The sequence below is a fragment of the Urocitellus parryii genome, chromosome 12 (assembly GCF_045843805.1).
Source record: "Urocitellus parryii isolate mUroPar1 chromosome 12, mUroPar1.hap1, whole genome shotgun sequence".
Taxonomy (NCBI): Eukaryota; Metazoa; Chordata; class Mammalia; order Rodentia; family Sciuridae; genus Urocitellus; species Urocitellus parryii.
The window spans coordinates 93381938-93387937 of NC_135542.1; positions in this window are offsets into that span (position 1 = coordinate 93381938).

The window sequence follows — 6000 nt, forward strand, 5'->3', positions numbered from 1 at the left end:
GGAGGCTGAGGCAGGAGGATCACAAGTTCTAGGCCAGCCTCTGCAGTGTAGCAAGATCCTGTTTCAAAATAAAAAATAATGGGGCTGGGGTTGTGGCTCAGCAGTACAGCGCTCATCTAACATGTGCAAGGCCCTGGGTTCAATCCTCAGCACCACATAAAAATAAATAAATAAAATAAAGGTATTGTGTCCAACTATAACTAAAAAATAAAATATTAAAAAAATAAAAAGGGATAGGGATAGGGGTGTAACTAAGTAATAGAGCACTTGCCTAGCACCAGAAAAGCCGTGGGTTCATACCTAGTATCCCCACACACAACAAAAGGAGGCAGAGGAGGAGGAGTAAGAGGAAAAAAGAAAGGGCTAAGAACTCTTTCAGAAGGAATTCTCAGCCCCTAAACATGTTTAAACCCCTCCTACTATAAACAAACAAACCAAAAAGACCCTAAAAACAAAATAATGAAGTCAGTCATCACTTACTGTGGCTACTTCCTCCCTGCTGGACATCAGGATGTAGCTGAAATGTGGCCAGGAACCAGGCCAGTGTCAGGAAGTCTCTGTTTGAGACTGGCTCTGTTATTCCCTAACTGTGTGACTTTTGCCAAGACATTTCATCTCTCTGAGCCTCAGTTTCCTCATTTTTTTCATATGTAATGGAGTATAATTTCTCGTTCTTCTGGTTGAACATTATGTAGAATCACACTGGTCATATAGTTACACGTACATGGGGTAATAATGTCTGATTCATTCTACTATCCTTCGTACCCCCATAGCCCCTCCCCTCCCTTCACCCCCCTCTACCTAATCTAAAGTAACTCTGTTCTTCCCTATCATCCCCCCATTGTGAATTAGCATCTGAATATCAGAGAAAACATTTGGCTTTTCGTTTTGGGGGGTTGGTTTATTTTGCTTACCATGATATTCTCTAGCTCCATCCATTTACCAGCAAATGCCATAATTTCATCCTTCTTTAAGGCTGAGTAATATTCTACTGTATAAATATATCACTTTTTTTATCGTCTGTTGAAGGTTGGTTCCATGGCTTAGCTATTGTGAATTGAGCTGCTATAAACTTTGATGTGGCTACATCACTGTAATATGCTGATTTTAAGTCCTTTAGGTATAAACCGAGAAGTGGAATAGCTGGATCAAATGGTGGTTCCTTTCCAAGTTTTCTGAGGAAACTCCAAACCTCTTTCCATAATGGTTGCACCAATTTGCAATGTGAGTGTACCTTTTTCCCCACATCCTCATCAACAATTATTGTTGTAGTTTCCTCATTTTTTTAATATTTATTTTTTAGTTGTAGTTGGACACAATACCTTTATTTTGTTTATTTATATGTGATGCTGAGGATGGAACCCAGGGCCTTGAACATGTTAGGTGAGTGCTCTACCACGGAGCCACAACCCCAGCCCTAGTTTCCTCATGTAAGATGGGAACAACTCCCTTCGAGAGTTATCATGAGGGTTAGGGTAGAAAAAGGCCACGAGTGGGGCCTGGTTGTACATGTCTTAATCCCAGTAATTTGAGAGGCTGAGGCAAGAGGACTGCAAGTTTGAGGCCAGCCTCAGCAAATTAGTAAAGCCCTAAGCAACTTAGCAACACTTTGTCTCAAAATGAAAAACACAAAAAGGGCTGGGAATGTGGCTCAGTGGTAAAGCATCCCTGGGTTTAATCTCCAGTGCCACCAAAAAATAAAAAATAAAAAATAAAAAGAAAGAAAGAAAGAAAAGAAAAGAAAGAAACCATATGAAAGCAAGTTATAAACTCTTAGGTCTTCTCCAACTGTTTATTATGAGTGATTCTTCACTTTAACTCCCAGTGACTTGGGAATATCACCTTCAAAGCGTTCTAAAATGCATCCTCTCCTCACCCTACAGGACTGCACACAGCTGGTCACAGCTTCAGTGCAGTGTATATAGGTGTTGTTTATTCCTCCTTTTCTCAACCTTACCGAACATTGAAAGTGTGAGTGGAGATGACATCAGTATAACAATGGAGTCCTCAAGGGATGGAGGCAAATAAGAGTCCAAAAAGTGCAAGAAGATGAAGAGGAAAAGGACCAGAAAAAGAACCCAATGAACAGCGGACTGCCTGTCCAGGAAGACCCTGCCTCAAAATAAGATTTTTTATTTTTATTTATTTATTTTTTTTTAAAGAGAGAGTGAGAGAGAGGAGAGAGAGAGAGAGAGAGAACTTTTTTTTTAATATTTATTTTTTAGTTCTCGGCGGACACAACATCTTTGTTGGTATGTGGTGCTGAGGATCGAACCCGGGCCGCACGCATGCCAGGCGAGCGCGCTACCACTTGAGCCACATCCCCAGCCCAAAATAAGATTTTTTAAAAGGCAGGGAATGTAGGTCAGTAATAGAGTACTTGCCTAAAATGTGCAAAGTGCCTGGGTTCTTTATATAAAAAATTTTTTTAAAAAAAACATTCCCTCTATATACTTTACCTAGAAACATGAAAGTCATTAATTATTATTATAACTATTACTATTTGCTAGAAACCTCTTATGTGCCAATACTACCCTAGATATTTTGCTTTCTTGATTTGCTTTATTCCTTCAAAGAACCCTATAAAGTTGATCCTACTTTATTCCATTTTACAAAGCTAAAATCTGAGATTCAGAGAGCTTAAATAACTTTGAGTCCAAGGTTGCACAGATAATAAATGTTGGAACTTGGATCCGATAATAGACTTGTATAACTCCAAAGTCCAATCTCTTAATCACTCTACTACATTGACTTCTTACTCAATTCCCATACATAACTACATATTGATACTTGATAATTTTTATCATTGAAATGTCTCTCAAATAAGTTATTTCCTTTATTTGCATTGTACACTCTCTCTCTCTCTCTCTCTCTCTCTCTCTCTCTCTCTATATATATATATATATATATATATATATATATGTGTTGTTTATTCCTAAATTGCAAATGTGATGTACTTTGTAAGAAAGTGCATTACAGACCTAGATAGTAAAAGTGCCTAAACCCCCAATTCTTCTTTTTTATGGACTAGGGATTTATCCCAGGGGTACTGTACTGCTGAGTTCATCCCCAGTCCTTATTTATTTATTTATTTATTAGACAAGTCTTGCTAAGTTGCTAAGACTGGTCTTAAGCTTGATATCCTCCTGACTCAGCCTCATAAGTCATTGGGACTAATTATAGTCATGAATCCACTATGCCAGCTAGTGGATTATACCTTTAAAAATGGAACCACGTTATCTTGAAACTTTTAAAATTTATCAACACAATCTGATTCAAATGTATGATATATCAAGATCATTGTACTGTCATATGTAACTAATTAAAACAAATAAAAAATTATCAACACATACAGATATACCTTGTTTTGTTTCTTTTTCTCCCCTGGTATTGGGAACTGAACCCAGGGGTACTCTAAAGTTAAGCAACTTCTCTGTCCCTTCTGTTCTTGCTAAAATACTGACCTTGAATTTAGGATCCTCCAGCCACAGACTCCCCAGTTGCTGGGATTACAAAAGTGTGCCACCATGACTTGTTCAGGAGATGGAACCCTCATGTATTCTAGGCAGGCACTCTACCTCTGAATTGTATTTCCAGCCCCCAACTTTTTTTCCAGGATTTGAAAACTATGGCCCACCACCTGCTTTCTTAAGTAAATTTTACTGGAATACAGGCATATTCAGTCTATGTCTACTTTTCAATAAAGTCTACTTATTATTTGACCCTTTACTAAAAGAATTTGCCAACTCCTGCTCTTCATCTTTGCTGTAGCCTGTTTCTCTTCTGATGATCTGTTTACCAAAACTATAAACTACATGAACATATATAAAAACATTTTTCCTATTTAAAATGCGTTTTTTCCAGGTTTGTTTAGGTTTGTCTGTGTAGGATGCAATTAATTCACTAAAATAAAATCTTTGACTAAAGATCTCCCTTTAGGTTCCATACCCCTGCATATTTTAGAGTCCACTTCAGTTGCCTTTGTACCTGATAGGATTTGTCTATTTCCTCAGACTAGTATTTGTAAACCTAATGTCATGACTTTTGCTGTTGTCATTGTTCCTTCCTCCTCATGTGGTCCTGCAGACACAGCTTGAGCATCAGCATTCTCTATCATTGAACTGTGCCCTTGGCCCTGCAAACTTTATAGTTAATTACTTCCATATATGATCCATGAAGCTGGCTCATTTGTAATCTGTTGTTTCTTTGGGAAAGATGTTTCACTTTTTCAGGTTTATCATAACAATTCTTTTAACAAGATAAGAAGAGCAGTATTTCAAAACCTTTTTTTAAAAAAAAAAAAAGCTTAAGAAAACCTGAGTGATTTATATTAAAAAGTAGAATACAGGGCTGGGGTTGTGGCTCAGTGGTAGAGTGCTTGCCTAGCACATGGGTTCAATCCTTAGCACCACACACAAAACTAAATAAGTAAAATCAAGGTATTGTGTCCATCTGCAACTAAAAAATATTTTTTAGAGTAAAATACAATGTAACAAGCTTTAAAAATAGTGACAACAGAGTCAATAAACCTAGGTGGTGATGTTTTAAAAAAGCCTCATAATTCTAGAAAAAAGAATGCATTTGCTATTTTAAAAATTCCAATCATAGGGGCTGGGGTTGTGGTTTAGTGGTAGAATTCTTGCCTAGTGTGCGTGAGGCACTGGATTCAATCCTACATAAATATAAAATAAAGATATTGTGTCCACCTAAAACTAAAAATTAAATATTAAAAAATCCAATCACATATTGGCTTTGGAGCCAGCTATTCTGATTTCAAAGTTGTAATATTCAAGATTTCATAGCACCTCTTCTACATTACAAAAACACAAACCAAGTCTAGGAAGTAGGCTCTTAGTGAAATATGATCTCAGGTTTTACATCTATAATATGTGAAAGGAAAAAAATCTCAGAGGGTTCAATTACGTAATAATAAATTTAATTTATTATATAATATTTATATATATTTATTACGATGTATATTATATAAGTATATATAATTTATATATGACTATATATAATTTAAATGATACTCATAATCTCTTCAAACTGGTGGTTTTGTCTTCATTGTTCATCATTACTGCTATTTTACCAGTACCTGTCCTTATCTCCCTTCTTTCAGATTCTGCTACTACCAGTACCTGACCTTATCTCCCTTCATGCAGTTGTGGAGCAAGCAGAAGCCATTCTTATTACAGTAAACCATCTTAATACCAACACCTGTTAAAACGACTCATTTGCTTTTATTTCTGTCATTCCTAAAGGGACAAGAAAAGGAGATTTTCAACACAGCAGATTCAGGTCTTCTAAAACTGGAATACATAGCTTCATTTCCCCACAAAATCAGTCTTATTCTGTAGATCCAGCTACTCAGAAGTCTGAGGCAGGAGGATCATCTGAGCCCAAGAGTTTGAGGCCAGTCAAGGAAGCCATAGCAAGACCATTTGTAATACCCTGGGCTATTTGTCATTGATATGTTTTGTTTTCTTCAGCACAACTTTTCGACATCTCTGCGACTCCACCGACGGACACTTAAGTGATGTCCCAGACCCAGCGGTGGGTAGATGCCCACAAAAATAAATCTACCAGGTAAAGATTCTGCTTCCTTCATGTCAGAAGCATAAAATGCGATAGTGCGGCAGCCACTTCTGGGGGGAAAAAATCCCCCAAACTAATTTTTGATGTCTATCAGGATCCTTGGATTGTTTCCAAAGTGTTACAAATCACAGGTATCAAAATTCTGTGTCAATTTTTACATTGCTCAACTTTTCTCAGCAACGTGGTGTTCCAAATTGTATAGATACACCGTTAATTGTTGTCCATTTCCCTACCGATGAGATTTTAGGCTTAAATTCCACCTACTGGGCTCTTGAGGCACTTACGCTGTTAAGCATCTTGCTGACAATGTACTTTCTTTTATATATATATATATATATATTTTTAGTTTTCGGCAGACACAACATCTTTGTTTGTATGTGGTGCTGAGGATTGAACCTGGGCCAC